The following is a 16,528-nucleotide window of genomic DNA, read 5'->3' as shown; positions in this document are numbered from 1 at the left end:
GAAACCTTACCCTTGGAAGCTACTGTTTGGCTTGTGTTAAGTTTGTTCAATGTTAATAACTGTATTTGTTCATGTCTGTTTCTCAATGTTTTACCAGAGGGAGGTTCTGTAGCACACACTGATGACAATTCAAGTTTGCGTAAAAAAAGACATGGCTAATCTAAAACTCAGGATTGTCTCCTTTAATGTAAATAGAATATTAAACCCCGTAAAACGTAGTAAGATTCTGTCAAAAATGAAAAAAGAGAAGGCACAAGTTGTTTACTTACAAGAAACACACTTAAGTGATGTGGAGCATGAAAAATTAAGAAAAATGGGCTTCATAAATATATTTTTTTCATCATATAAATCCAAGCATAAGAGAGGTGTTGCTGTTTTACTCTCTAACAAAGTAACCTTCGAACAGACATATGTTCAGAAAGATAAAGAGCGCAGATTTATCCTGATTAAAGGAATACTAGAAGGGACAGATATCACCCTGCTGAACATATATGCTCCTCCCGGAAGTAACATCTCGTTCTTTAAGAAGATCTTTGATATGATAGAGAGCCATTCGGAAGGAGTACTGATATGTGGGGGGGATTTAAATTTGCACCTACAACCAAAACTAGATGAATCAAACCTATCGCGCACTTCTAAGACAGTAAGCAAAAAATTTAAAGAAATGATGAATGATATAGGCTTAATAGATATATGGAGAGAAATGTTTCCTAATGCAAGACAATATACACATTATTCTAGCGTCCACTCGGTATACACTAGAATTGATTACTTCATTTTATTCAGCAGAGATAGGTCAAGGATTATAGACGCGGAGATTGGTACAATAGACTTGAGTGACCATGCCCCGATATACCTTACTCTCAATTTGGAAGGTTACCGAAGAAATACAACATGGCGGTTTAACGCTAGCCTTCTCAATGACCCATCCTTCAAAAAACAAATGACTAATGAAATTCAGATGTACATAAAAGAAAATGTTAAAGGAGAGACCTCAGCACCCATGATATGGGATGCAGCAAAAGCTGTCTTACGGGGTAAGATCATAGCTGTGTCCTCACACAAAAAAAGCTAAAGCAATAAAAATTTCTTGGATTACAAAACCAGCTAAAGCAACTGGAAAGCTTGCATGCACAGAATCAAGACGCAAGGACACTGCAACAAATAAAAAAAATTAGAAATGAAATTAATTTAATGTATACTCAAGAAATAGAGAAAAAGATGCTATTTACTAGACAAAAATATTATGAAAAGGGCTCTAAATTTACAAAATTACTGGCTAGGAAATTGAAAAAGCAATATGCAAATAATACAATACATAAAATACGGGACCCTGAAAAAAAACGTATCGAAAGCAAACAAGAACAGATACAAGAGACTTTTGAGTCATTCTTCAAGCAGCTTTATTCCAGGACAGTAGAAGTCCAAGAAGATCAAATTGATTCATTTTTGGAAACCCTAGATTTACCAGCTATGACCGAGGAACAGAATAAGGCCCTAAGCAAAGAAATAACACCCGAAGAGTTAACTGAGGCAATAAATAGACTAAAAACTAACAAATCACCAGGCAGCGATGGTTTTACAACCGAGTGGTACAAGGCGTTCAAAGTGGAGCTTATGCCCATACTGTTAACTACATGTAATTGGGCACTGAAAAAAGCAGAGACCCCACCCTCTTGGAAAGAGGCTATCATTACTCTCATACATAAAGAGGGGAAAGACAAGACTGAATGTGGGTCATACAGGCCGATTTCGATACTTACCGTATATATACATCTATAATGGCCAAAAGAATGGAAAAATTACTCCCCAACTTAATCCATAATGACCAAACAGGGTTTATACATATGCGGCAAACGCAAGACAACATAAGACGCACTCTGCACATTATGCACAATATTAAACAACACAAGGTGAAGGCACTAATCTTGAGCCTGGACGCGGAAAAAGCCTTCGACTCGGTCAGCTGGCGATACCTTTTTAGAGTCCTGTTTAAATTTGGCTTTAGTGAAATAATGATAAACAGCATTAAAGCTATTTATGATAACCCCACGGCAAGAATCAAAATAAACGGTCACCTATCCGAACCACTTACGTTGGAAAGAGGAGTGAGACAAGGCTGTGCATGGTCTCCGCTTCTCTTTGCAATGTTTTTAGAGCTATTAGCCCAGCATATTTGACAGAATAACAAGATTAAAGGAATACAAATTAACAAGGTAGAGCATAAAATAGCGTGTTATGCGGACGACGTCATCCTGTACCTTAGAAAACCTGAGATGTCTCTACCAGAAGTCATGATGTCCTTAAAAATCTTTGGTTCTATATCAGGATATAAACTGAACGTCAATAAAACTGAAACCCTTGCATATAATTTTAGTCCTTGTGAAAAATTAAAGGAAACGTACCCTTTGAGATGGAAGACAGAATCTTTCAAATATTTGGGAGTGATTTTACCTAAAGATCTGTCAATAGTATATGAGAAGAATTACCACTCCCTGAGCCATAAAATCAAAGAGGATCTAATAAGGTGGAATCTCATACCCTTTCTGAATCTAAGCTCGAGAATAGATACAATTAAAATCAACATCCTACCGAGATTCCTGTATCTATTTCAAACGCTTCCAGTCATGATTGCTGAAAATCAATTTGTTGAATGGGACAAAATTATATCAAGATTCCTTTGGCAGGGGCAAAAACCTCGAGTCCGATATAAAACGCTACAGCTACCGAAACAGAAAGGCGGCTGGGGTCTACCATCTCTGAGGAATTACTACATCTCAGCACAGATGAGAGCATTACTCTGCTGGTGTAATCCCACATATAAAGCACAATGGAAAGATATCGAATGCAGCGTGATACCTGATTTTCATATACAAGCTGCTTTACCGGACAAAAACTTACAACAATACATAGATAGACTAGAGAATCCGTGGGTAAAATCCTCTCTCAAGATCTGGAGTTCATTAATTAGAAAACACAAATTGTATGAAGATATAAAAATTCTGAGTTGGTGTGCCTATGACTCGGATTTCACACCAAATAAATTCGACAGTAGATTCAAGGTTTGGATTAATAAAGGCATTACATCTCTATGTAGCATTACACAAAAGGAGGTTATTGTAAGTTTTCAAACTCTAATGGTCAACTTTCCTCTACAAAAACAAGACTTTTACAGATACCTTCAACTCCGGCACTACTACAATCATAAAATAAAAAACAAGGATATTAGAGAAGCCAGTAAACCTCTTGTTCAACTATTTACCAAAGCGTATGAATCAAACATTAAAAGAGGGGTTATTTCCCAATTATATAAAAGCCTACAAAATTTAGAAACTTCCTCAACAAAATACATACAAGAAAAATGGGAACGGGAAGGAGGTTTTACAATAACGGATAATGAATGGGAGGACATCTGTGTATTACAATGGAACATTACAAAATCACATGCACGGAAGGAATTTTGCTGGAAGAATGTAACTCGATATTTCATCACCCCACTCATGAAGGGGTACCAAAATAATGGTAGCTCTCAGTGTTGGCGGAATTGTGGCTGTCGGGCTGCTGGTCATTACCATGTGTTTTGGGAATGTCCAAACATAAAAAATTACTGGAAAGATATACATAAGGCAATACAAGATGTTTTTAACACACATATACCATTTGATTTCAAAATCATGTACTTAAGTTATATCCCCCCTGAACTGAGTGCTATTGACAAATATTTTATGGGTGCACTACTGGCAGCAGGAAAGAAGGCCCTAACTAAAAGATGGATGCTGCAGACTGGACCTACAATTGATAACTGGATAGATGTGACAATAGAGATATATACCATGGAAAAGGTTACTTTTTCTCTCAACCTAAAGTTAGACGTATTCATGACACACTGGGAGAAATGGGTACATTTCATCAGACCTCTAAGACCAGATTTTGTTATGGTAACAAGTTGAAGGAACACTCCCTGTTTATTTGACTTCCTTGTCTCTGGGTTTCCCAATGTATTTCAGAAATGTGAATATAAATGAATGAGTCCAAACTGCTACAGATTTCCTACTTTTTTTTCTCTCATTTTATGCACTTTTTCCCCTCCTTTTTACCCCTCTGGATGTAAAAAGTTCATTTGTATGCTTTGCTTTCTTTCTCTTTCTTAACATATATATCTTTACTTATAAAAAGGAAGTGGACAGGGGACATTTGGAACAAGAAATTATTGATACAAAACCCTTGGTTCTGTACAATTTGGATGCTAACTACTATAAATCCACCTGTACTTGTCAATTGATGTGAAACTTCCTAATAAAAAGATAATTACAAAAAAAAAAAAAAAGAAACATCAAGGCTGTCAAGCAGCTGCTGGGTCACAGTGTGTGCACTCACATCCTCTTCATCCATGCACTAGCCGGGTGTGACACTACCTCCCACCTTTATGGCATTGGGAAAAGAGCTCCCCTCAAGAAATTCACAACCAGCGTTGACTTTCGTGAGCATGCTACAGTGTTTGACACACAGTCAGCTTCCATTACAGATGTTGTGTCACGACACAAGCGCGTTTGTGAGAAGGTGGCTACTAGCACTTCTCATGTACAGCCACAGAGTTTGCCTCCTACATCAGCAGCAGCGAAGTACTAGTCCTTGTGTGTACTACCAGGTACAGCAGTGGAAGGGAACGGTAGATGAACTCCTGCCACAAGAATGGGGATGGAAAGAGAGTAATGGGGGGCTTTCCCCTGTCCAAACTGACTCACCACCAGCTCCACAGGAACTCCTACGGGCCATCAGATGCCTGAGGTGTACATGCAAGAAGAATGACATTGACTGCTCTGTTGCATATGGCCACTGTAAAGGATCGGAGTGTGCAAATTCATCTCAGGCTGCATTTAATGATGATAAAGATGATGGAGATGAACCAGACAACTTAGACTGATGATGACCAGCAATGTTAAAGTTCAAGTTAACATGTTTAAAGTGAAACATGTCGACTTGAAGTTGATGTTCATCAATGCCAACGTTTATGTTGTGCCAATTTGGAAATATTTTTTTAAGTAATATAAAAGTGCTATTTTAAGTGATATTTAAATAATTTTCTTTTAAATGTATGTTAATCAATCAATAAATTAATAAAACGTTCATATGGATTAGTGCAAAATTATGTTGCCTTGCATACAAGTATATACTATATAGCAGGGGTACTCAAATACAAATCTTAAAGGGCCACAAATATTTTTTTGAATGACTCAGAGGTCCATGTATTGAGGTCGTTCAGGCCACATGCAATAATACTGTCATATTCAAAACAAAATGTCCTTTTCATTCTAAACAACAAAATCCGAACTAAAATAAAATGTAATTTCCATTTTAACATAAAATAAAATACGTAGTTGAATATTTCCTCTTTTTGTTTGCCTTCAGACATTGTGTTCATCACTTCAGTCATGCATTATTTTATTTTATTGTGACATAGATGTGACAAGAATCCTGCTTGCAGCTTGATATGACGATTTCAGTGCATTTATTTGTGTTTTGCTTATCTCTGAATTTTGAGGAAATGTCTCTTCAAAATTCCTATGCTTCGTCTCATAATGCCGTTTCAAATTGGAAATCTTCATCACAGCTTCTCCTGGCATATTGTAACGCCACTTGTGGACTGTGGCGCAATGGATCTTGGGTATTCTGTTGTTGTTGGTGTAATTATGGTTCGTGAATGTGTTTGTGAATAAGATGATATGTAAGATGGTTTTGGGTTATTTCACGTCCTTTGTTCTGTGATTAAATGGTGTTTTAACAAGGATGATACAAATTTTGGCACCGTGAGTGAAAGGGTGTTTGCCGGGAGAAACTCCCCGTCCGTTACACTACTTGCAACATTGAATATACATGAGATCGCTAGCTAAAACTTGTCGAACTGCGCAAGGTGGTAACGTAAGACGAAGGATTTAAAACCGCTGCACTGTCAGATACGTGGAGATTGTCCCGGTTGGAGGCATAATAAATGCAACTTTGAAGATCCTATTTCTGCGAGTTGCCGATTATCACTGTCCACTTTGTCATAACAGTTTATTTGGAAACACGCCATATTCAATCTCTTACCACCAGCAAAATGTGAATACGCGAAGTGCTCCGAAAACGAAAGAGAAAGTTAAAAGTTGCGCTCTGTCTGTGTATCGTTGGCATGGAGACAAGTCCCGGTATACACGTGCTGACCCAACCAAAACACATAGTGAAGGAATAATAGTTCGGGGGCCACAAACAGGAGGCTGGCGGGCTGGATGCGGCCCGGGGGCCGCCTATTGAGGACCGCTGCTATATAGTGATGTTGCTTTAAAATATTATTTTCGGAAGCAAACAAGTGGTATCAGGGTATGGTTAAGAAACACCTTTGAAAAATATTTTCCATCTCTTGGATTTCTTAGGAGTTTTTATATGTTATAGAGGAGACTTTTATGAGTAATAAACATTTGTCAGATATTCTGTTGCAATATGTGAGAGGTTAACCCCTTTTTTTCTCATAAAATGCGAGTACTATCCTGTTCTGGAATATATTTAAAATAACTGTCAACCTTTCTACTCCACCCATGAATTTGCTTCGTTCATTCTGATCCGTGTTTTGCAGTTCACAACAGGCCACTGTGCACGACGCACAGTGAGTGCTCACTAATCAGATATTGTGCGTGAAGCGGAGTCTTATCTCAGTCTTATTGTCCTCGTGACTTTACCAAAGTACGCCTCAACCACAAACTCCCCAAATATAAACAGTTTAAATGTCTGACCAGAGAGGGGAATGCTTTTGATTACTGTCACACCACAGTCAGCAGTGCTTATCATGCTGCCCCCCTGAACTGGGCCACTCTGACCAAGTCATCTGATTCCTGCATACAGGCAGAAACTAAAGCTCTGCAAACCTGTTGTGAGGACATCAAAGAAGTGGACCACAAGGCTTCGGAGGATCTTCAGGCATGTTGGACTGTACTGACCAGCATGCTTTCAGTTCTGCTACAAACAATCTGGATGATTACACAGAGGCTGTGACGTCATAAATCAGCTTCTGTGAGGACTGCTGTGTACCATCGCGCACCAAGGTCAGTTATAACAATGACAAGAGCTGGTTCACAGCCAAACTCAGACAGTTAAGGTTGAAGAAGGAGGAAGCACTGATGAGTGGGGACAGGGACACTTTTAAAGAGTCAAAGTGCAAGTTTAGCAAGCCTAAACAACAGTACTCTGGGAAACTCCAGCATCAGTTCACAGTCAATAGCCCGTTTCACACAGAGACTCTGCATTATTGGCACATCGAAGGCTTGCCATTTCTCAGCTTTTGTTTCTTCACACAGAACCAAGCAATTCCGACATTAAAGCCACACCAGTGTGTCAATTCATACAGCACACTGGCGCTGGGGATCCATAAGAGGCGTGACGGTACATCTGTATGGTTTTTTTCAACGTGCTTCTCCCTGTTGTCCACCTGTTAGTCTAAACATGTATTAGCAGACTGTTTATAATCATATGGATGCTGTTATGATGTGTTGTGACTGAGATCTTGACCCACCATGCATCCTGGAAAGTGTCAAAGTCACGTTCTTCGACTAATTTACATAATTACATGATACCATAAGTAAAGTGGACCCTGTCCGACTCTCTCACTTGCGAGGAGGGATGCTGTTTTCTTGGGGAAAGTTCAGTGAACTGAAATGTCTTGATTTTGCTTCATCCACACCACCTGCTTGGGTAAATATTGAACAGAAATTGGTTTCAGATTTGCCCTTCAAACAATATTTATATACCTCACATACTGAAATGCTGAAAAAGCAAACAAAGAATCCTTTTGTAAAAAACACAATATCAGTATGGTATGCAGTACATAATTACTTTGGTAAAATGATAACTCTGTCAAAACTTACTCCTATCTTGGAGAAAGGTCAACTCAAATCTGGTAAAGTAGATTGGATATAAAAAATTTGCGCAGATAAAATAATTGAAATTGTTTCAGACATTTTTTTGAGGGCATCTTTCTTACATTTGACTAACTTTGTTAGAGGTATCAATATAGATGTATCAAGGTCATCTTGAAAGGGAAGAAACAATATATTGATGAAAAACTTGGGTCATTCAGTATATTTGGGTAGTCAGCTGACCTCATCATAATCCTGCCAACACAGGCTTGTATGGTAGGCACTAGGCATGATGGGTGCATCACTTCAACTGCCTCTCTTCTTACCCTGATGGGGCCGGAACTCTTGAACAGGGTAAATATGGACTCATCAGACCACATTACTTTTTTCTACTGCTCCAGAGTCCAATCTTTATGCTCCCTAGCACTTTTAGCCTTGCTGATAAGTGGTTTTCTTAAACTACACAGCTGTTTAGTCCCAATCCCTTAAATTCTCTTTGCATTGTGTGTGTGGACATGCTCTTACTTTCACTATTAAACAAAGCTGTAAGTTGTTATGTAGATTTTATTTATGATTTAAGAACAAAAAACAGCAGCTTGCTGTTGTTACCAACCGGAGAACCCATCAGCAAATGTGACAAGGTAGAAGAGGTAAGGCAATTCACATCTCAAGTTCATTGAAAGCTTGATGGCCAAAAATCTGCACCCAACAAAATGAGGAATCTGAACATATTGAATCTCTGTGGAAGTCCACTAACAAAGAACCCTTAGTTTTATATATTTATTTATCTCTTCCAATGTTTTGTTTTCACCATTGTGTCCATTGTTGGTTGTGGAGCTGTCCCAAATGATTATTTTTCAAACGATTAATCTAGCGATTATTTTTTCGATTAGTTGACTAATCTAACGATTAATTTAATGTTACATGACGAAACAAAAGTAACGTAGTAACTGTAACTGTCGTTGGTAACTTATATGAGAAAAATACCGCAGTTGTAGGCAGAGCGGTGTCTGTCCTCCCGCCCGTCCTACCGACTCTAAGTCACATTTCTGCCCGAAAAACAGCGTCTGTCACTGGCAAAAAACTTTAACTCACTCAAGTGGCTGTGTTGATATAAATCACCATGACAGCCAGCCCTCCTGACTGAGACTTAAGTGAACTTTCCCCCAGAAAACAGCCTCCGTCTCCGATGGCGATTATGTAATTATGTAATTTAGCGTGCAAAATGTAACTCTTTCACTTTCCAGGATGTTTGGTGGGTCAGAATCTCAATCACTGCACATTATAAACGGTCCGCGGGTTTAGATTGACAGGGGGACCCTGGGGAAACACCTTGAAAACACACCGACGTCATCATCATGACGTGTACCGTAATGCCTCTTTAGGAGCTGCAGCGCTGGCTTTCTGTGTGAATTACACAGCGGTTCGTCTTTACCCCAGCGGTGCATCGCTCTGTGTGAATGACCAACGGCAGAGAATTGACGAACAGCCGCTGCGGTGTTAATGCAGCGTCTCTGCGCGAGAGAGGCTATTCTCAGCCTCCGCGGGTCCCACCACTTCCTGTTTGGGATGACGCGTCGATGCTAATTATTCATGTCGTCGAATTTATGTCGTCAACTCGTCGTCCCAGCCCCAGAATGTCCACTCATAGAGGCAGAGAATAAATACAAAAATTTAAAAAAGGAAGGGGTCAGGATTGAAGACCAGTAGGGCGGAATCAAAGGGGTCCAAGGGAGGCCCTCTGTTAAAAGAATGTCAGTGTCCCAGGTGTAGATGGAAAACATAACCAGTACAATGCGCCAAAGCCACATAGGAAAAAGGCACAATCAATCAATTTCCGGCTTTCGGCCTTTCCCTTTTAATATGTTCAATGAAGGGCCCCAGATCTTCATAAACTTGGTGTGGGAGCTAGACAGAGTATACCATACTTCCTCTAGGTGTAGACAAGAAACCATGTCGTTCAGCCATTTTTTAAAGCAGGGAGGGAAGAATGACTTCCATTCTCTCAGAATGACCCGTTTTGCAATGACCAGACCAAACAGCCCAATATCGCTAGGAGACAGTCTGGAGCCACATGTCTGTTATATACAACACTATATAAATTAAAAATGTCAGCCCAAAAACTTGTGAGCTTAGAGTAGGACCAGAATCCCCAGATAGGTAAAACGGTCATAGGAAATTCTCATAGGCAAGTTGTCGAGAAAACTGGAATCGAGACCATCAGATAGAGGCATAAAGACAAATTTTCCCCAGACAGTCGCCCAAAGCCATCTATTAGATCAAGAAGGGGGAGAGGGATGTCCGAACGTCCAACAGAGTCAGAATCACATCATCCCCGTACAGTCCAAAAGTACATTCAAATGTTGCACAATTTATTCCAGAGATCTGGGGGCTGGCTCTGATGGCTATGGCCAGAGGCTCGAGGGCAAGAGAAAAAAGCATTGGAGAGACGCAACAGCCCTGCCTGGTACCGCAGTGTAACGAGAATGGTGGGGACCTTTCGTTGTTAGTTAAAACAGAAGATTGAGGACCAGCGTAAAGCATCTTTAATATATTCATACATTTCAACCCAAAACCGAATTTTTCAAGAGCAGCACACATGTACTTCCACTCCACTTGGTCAAAAGCCTGCTGGGCGTCTAATAAGACATCAGCTGCGTGGGGCAGCTTAGTTGGATACATTACGTTTAACAAACATCTGGTGTTGGAGAAGGAGTATCTATCAGGGATGAAGCCTGATTGATCTGGGTGAATTAGTGAGCCAATATATATAGCCGGAATATCTAGTGTATCGAGATATATCTGAATCGGTGGCAGTAGATTTAAAGGCATATAGCTGAATGTAAAAACTAGAAAATCTATCATTAATCTGTTTGTTCTCTGCAAGTAGTTGTCTAGAAGAGATTTTACATATTGCCCTGTCAGCTTGAACTCCCTTCAGCTGCCTTGCAAGCAGTTTATTGGCCTTATCACTTAACTCGAAATGCTTCTGCTTTAAATTTGCGGATATAGTTCCCGACCTGCTTGCCAAGGATATGATTGTACATATATTTTATTTTCAAAATGGAGCTGTGTGTGTATTCAGAACCTGTGATTTGGTAAGATTAATCCAATTCTAATAGCTTTGCCTCAATTTCCGTTAAACGCTTCAGCCTGGCCCTTTTACGAGATGACTGGTAGGAGATAATGTAGCCTCGTACAACGACTTTAAAGGACTCCCAGAGAGTAGAGTCTGAGACGGCGCCATTGTCATTTGTGTGCAAAAAATCTACTATCTTGCTTGAGATGTAGCTACTGAAAGGAACCTCTGAGTATAGAGAATGGTTGAGTTTCCAATTATAATAAGGAGCATGGAGATTGATGTCGATCTCCATTGAAAGGGGGGCATGATTGGAAATTAAAATACTGTGGTACGTGGTGTTTATTACTTTTGAAATTAGTCTAGAGTCAACCAACAAATTTATTATTGAGGACGGGGACAGATTTCAACAATTGGGCTACTTTCGAGGAGGATCTGTCCAGCAAAGAAAAACAATTAAAATCCCTGCCAACAATCATATTTTGACTATTATAATCAGAGAGAAGGTTAAATACCTTACAGAAAAACTTAGGGCACTTGAAATTAGGGGCGTAAATATTCAAGAGAGCTATCGAAAGGGAGTTGACCGTGCCAGTAACAAGGATGAACCTCCCCCCTGGATCAGTAGTCTGAGATTTAAATACAAATGGAATAGTTCTGCAAACAAGAATGGCAACCCCCCTCGCCTTGGAGGAAAAGGTGGACTGGTACACCTAGGACACCCACACGGCTCTCAATTGCCTCTGCTCTGAAGGTCTGATATGGGTCTCCTGTAAAAAAAACAATGTCAGATGACAGGGGACTTAAGTGTGAAAATACTTTGCCCCGTTTGAGGGCTTTACCCGAACCCCTACAATTCCACGAGGTAAAGGTGATGTGGCTCATTCCTGGCTTGAGTGAGTGGTTAGCATGAGTTTAAAGAGCGGGACAAAAGTGAGAGTTGACATGTGACATGCAAAGGGCTGGCGGTGCGCCAAGTAACATCAACAACAAGGGATAAACAAAAGACAACATATAAAAAAACCCAAAATGCTCAGGCCCACTATAGGATCCAAGCGGTACATCCCACTACTTAACAAGGAGGCTGCCGGATAACAGAGACAGCCAAACTGCATGCTAAAAAACCCACTTAAACTAAGCGCTGCGTGCATCTCCAAAATGTAAACTAACGTTAACACTGCACTCAGTATCATATCAGAATCATACAGGTAATAAAAGGAATTTTCGGATCTAACAGTTGGTAGGATGTCCGGGAAGGTGGCATAGCTGGAGCAGGATATAAACATACAGCTTAACAAAAAGACACAAGAAAAATGACTGAACATGATAATTAATTAACTCAATTAAAGGAAGAAAAGAAAAGAGGATAACCATTGGGCTGGGCGGCCATTATTGAGTCCCAAAGATAATAAAGTGAAGTGTCCCAGCGTATGCTGTATGTACCTGGGTAAACGCAGTATTACCTGATAAAATGTTCTTCAGACACAAACAGTGTGCTGCTTCATAATAAACATAGATATAGTGTGAAGAAAGGTAAAAACAAACAAACAAAAAAAATACATAATCCCACCTTGACCCATCATGGGTCAAGTCAGCTTAAAATAATGAGAGAACCTACCTCACACAGGGGATGTCTGTGCGTGTGACATGTCCATGGATGTTCTAGTAACAAGAGTCAGAGGGCATAAAAGGTGCTCCAATAAAAGTATAAAAGGTTGAGTGTCCCCTTGCCAGAACAAAGGCGTTTTGAGAGCATTAACACTCTACTAATATAGGTTTGAGTGGTAAACTGTTAGAACTGGTCATTAGTTATGTAGTGACCTAAAAAGATCGCAAAGCCACGAGGATGATATACCAAGACAGCTAAGATTTGTCTTCTGAGTCTAAGGAGTTGGCAAACCATTCAGCATCCGCAACTGAGACAAATGTCTTAGATGTGTTGTTATGGTCGACAACTAGCTTAGCTGGGAAGCGCAGAGAGCATTTAGCACCTGCTTTGGTTAGCCGCCTCTTCACGTTGTTGAAGGCCTGCCGCTGTGACGATACCTCCGCCGGATAGTCAGGGAATATGGAAACCCTCTCGCCCAGGTAGTGCAGGGTGCACGTCCCGCTCGTTGTGGACCTTGCCGATGATGACTGCGGCCGCTCGTTGGGCTGCAGCTTGGGCCTCAGGCTCCAGTGGGCTCGATCAATTTTCACAGGCCTGCTGAAGTTATCTTGGCCGAGTAGATCAGGGATCAGCTTTGAGACAAAATCAGTGGGGCTGCCCTTTTCTTCCCCTTCCTTAATGCCAACAATCCTAAGGTTGAGTCTGCGGGTCGTTCATTTTGGCTCTGAGGAGGCCATTAGCCACCTGTAGCTTGCTGCATGTAGCTTCCAGAATTGTGATGTGGTTATCAGTGGCTGACAGGGCCTCGTCTATGTCGTTAATGCGACACTCGGTTTCGTGGTATTTGTTCTGAAGCGAGGACAAACAGATTTCGATAGAGTCGAGGCGGGCTTCTAGAGATTTCTTCAAGTTGGCAATCTCAACTCCTTGGTTAGCAATGGCTGCTAATATAGCTGCGTCAGTAGCAGCGGACGCACTCAGCTTCTCACTCTCGTCTTTCTTTGGCATTTTGAAACTGAGTCAGGTCCGAGGGATTGTGGCACAGCTTAGGCGACGACTCAGCGGAAAATACATTTCAAATGCAGTGTTTTAAAGATAAAATTGAAGCGATGACATGGAGCGCTCGGGAAACGCGTTTACTCAATCACTGTGCACGAGCGCCCCCCAGACCCCATTAACTTTTGATGGAGGGATGGATCCAGGAATTTTTTTTTCACTTTGATTAGCATTGCATCTTTTGTAAAATGACTCATGGATCTTGATGAAAAAAATAAATAAAATATAAATTCAGGTGTATTTTAGCCTTTTTCACTGTGTTGTTTGGTCCTGTAACATTGCTTTGTGGGTTTATTTGGGGGTAATTTCTCCATATGGCATTTGATGAGTGAAGGATCTGTTTAGCTGTCAGACTGTGAGCACCATCAGACCGACAGACCCCTGATCTGCGCCTCATGCTTTTCCGTTCACTAGGACGCCGACTTGCCTCTGCTGCAGTTCTAATATGGCCATGAGGAGAGTCAGCGCCTGATACTGGGGGGAGGTAATGGGGCTTATAAGTGAGTACAATTTAAGGTGGATCCTAGATCTAGTGACCTTATATCATGGTTAAGCAGTTATGGGTGGTTTAAAAGGGATTGTTGGGGTTTGGCGCAGGTATGTGCTCTATCGACTGCCCTTGTAGTTGTTTTTTCTTAACGATCCTTTACTGAATGTCTGAACAATCACTGATAACTACAATGACAATTTTCAAGAAATAACTTTTGCTGAATTGTAAAAATCTTTAAAATCTAATCTCACTAAATACAATACATTTTTACTAAATTGATACATTTTAATATTTGTGAAGAGGGGCTGCTTTTTTGGTTATATTGGTCATACACAACTTTGCATCCTTTACATTCCTTGACATCTCAGCGACTGTGAGCCGGATAGGTAATTTAGGCGTACAGCCTAAATTACCTCTCCGGCTCACAGTCGCTCTCATTGCTTTTGCCTCTTGCTCTAGTGAGCCACCCACACCTTTTGGCAGTCACTCACCTACACCATATAGTGCAGTAGACTGTAAGCTGGAAGTACCATCTAGTATGTGTGTGTGAGTATATTCATATACAGCAAGTCCAGAGGGCCCTTGAAATATGCACAGCAGTCCCATACATAATACATGAGCAGAGCAGGAAAAAAGAACTTGTGAGCTCTCCACTCCACTCCACTCCACCCCTACCCTTCTACTCCCCTCTTTCTTCTGTCTCCATCACACTGTCTGCTGCTGCTGTGCACATGTTTTAAATAACAACTGTCTCTCAGGGTCATCTGTGGGTCAGAAATTATGATGGAGGAAATGCATGCGGGCTGGAGAGGTAGATAGATGGCAGCAGGAGAGGGAATAAGTTGAGTTTGCATGGTCACCACGAAATTCATGCATTTCTATGCTTGGCAAAAGAATTGCAGGAGAAGAGAAAGAGAAAGGAAAGGAGATGGATGATTCACTGTTTTCAGTCAGCAGAGACCTGACCACCCAGCAAATACAATAGAATAACTGCCTATACTGGCTGACTGAAAGGTCAGATGAGCTGAAATAACGATGGGATGTTAAGCTGTGGTAACCTACTAGTGCTTCTTTCATTTACCTCTAGAATGCAGGGTAATGTTCCCAGAAAGCACCTGCTGCACTGCACATGCATAAAACCAAAGGTCACTGGATCAGAAGCTAGAGAGGCTACTTTAATCTGTTACACTTGTTGGGTAGCCTGCCAATAGACTCTGCTACAAATGAAACACTTTCTTTCATTTGTGGTTCTTCCTATCTTCAACAACACTGTATCATTATTAGATATGTCCTGATCAAGTTTTGGCCCTAGTCCTGATCCAAGTCTTTTAAATGCAGCTTCAATCGATTGTGGGATCATGGAGTTGTTATCTTCATTGTTAAACATCTAACACTGCTGTTGAAAATCATTCTGACGTGACTGAGGCAGAAATATTCACAGACAAGGTAGCCTGCAAGCCGATGCGGGAAACACTCGTAGCTAGTAGCTCGTAGCAAGCTCGTAGCTAGTAGCTCGTAACTAGTATATTGTAAGTAGGCTATTATTATCTCTATTTGGGAACGTTATCCATTAACACAGTTCCTACCTCTAATTATTTATTTGTTTTATTTTGTCTTATTTTATTTTATTTTAGTATCTGTTTTATTTTCCAATCATGTATATGTTTTATTGCATTGTGTTTTTTACTACATTAGTGGTTAAAAGACAATGGGCTAGGACTGAGTTTCCATGGTGATTAGACAATACTGACTCAAGTGACTCGTACAACCCGGTTCAATTTAGTGAGTGACTCATAATGACTCGAATCCTTAAAAAGGAACTGTATATACCAGCTCTAGGCAGGAGCACTCATGCCACTTTCAGCCATGTCTGTCTCGCTCTGCTCTGTGACTGTCTGTCACTGTGAAACCACGCCCACTCTGGCTGCAGGCAGTGAGGAAGCAGAGAGAAGCTGCACACAGACACGCTGCCCCGCTGTCGCACAAAGTTCATAAAGTACCGATACTAATAAAACATGAAAAAGTATTGTTTTTAACAGCTGGGTACAGCGGTACCTTTCTAGTATCGGTTTACCGTGCAACACAACCTGCCTACCTACCTACCTTTTTTAATCACCCATGTCTATTTATGGCCATTTACAAAACTTTCAGAGGCCTTACATTTTTCCCAAATACAAAGACTTTTTTGAAAGGTCTCAAGGACCTTTCAAAAAACTCCATGAAAGTATGACGTTCTTGTCAATATTATTGTAGGGTTTGTACTTAAATTAAACAATTTTGCAAGTAGAATGAAATCTGACTGATACCTATTAAAAAGCTTTTTACAAAACCATGTTCTTTTGAGGTCCACTTACTCACTATAATGTGTAACCATATCACACAGTGTTAATCAGGAGATGAAAAGAGCT

The 16,528-nt window shown here is 40.5% G+C and overlaps 1 protein-coding gene across 2 annotated transcripts in view; it reads right to left on the bottom strand.

Moving 5' to 3' along the window:
• Window positions 1-16,528, bottom strand: part of trappc12 (trafficking protein particle complex subunit 12) — a 91,312-nt gene that overhangs the window by 70,624 nt on the left and 4,160 nt on the right. The gene's annotated exons all lie outside the window — the stretch shown is intronic.

The sequence above is a fragment of the Sparus aurata genome, chromosome 16 (assembly GCF_900880675.1).
Source record: "Sparus aurata chromosome 16, fSpaAur1.1, whole genome shotgun sequence".
In the NCBI taxonomy this organism is placed as follows: domain Eukaryota; kingdom Metazoa; phylum Chordata; class Actinopteri; order Spariformes; family Sparidae; genus Sparus; species Sparus aurata.
This window is presented reverse-complemented; position numbering and strand designations above follow the sequence as displayed.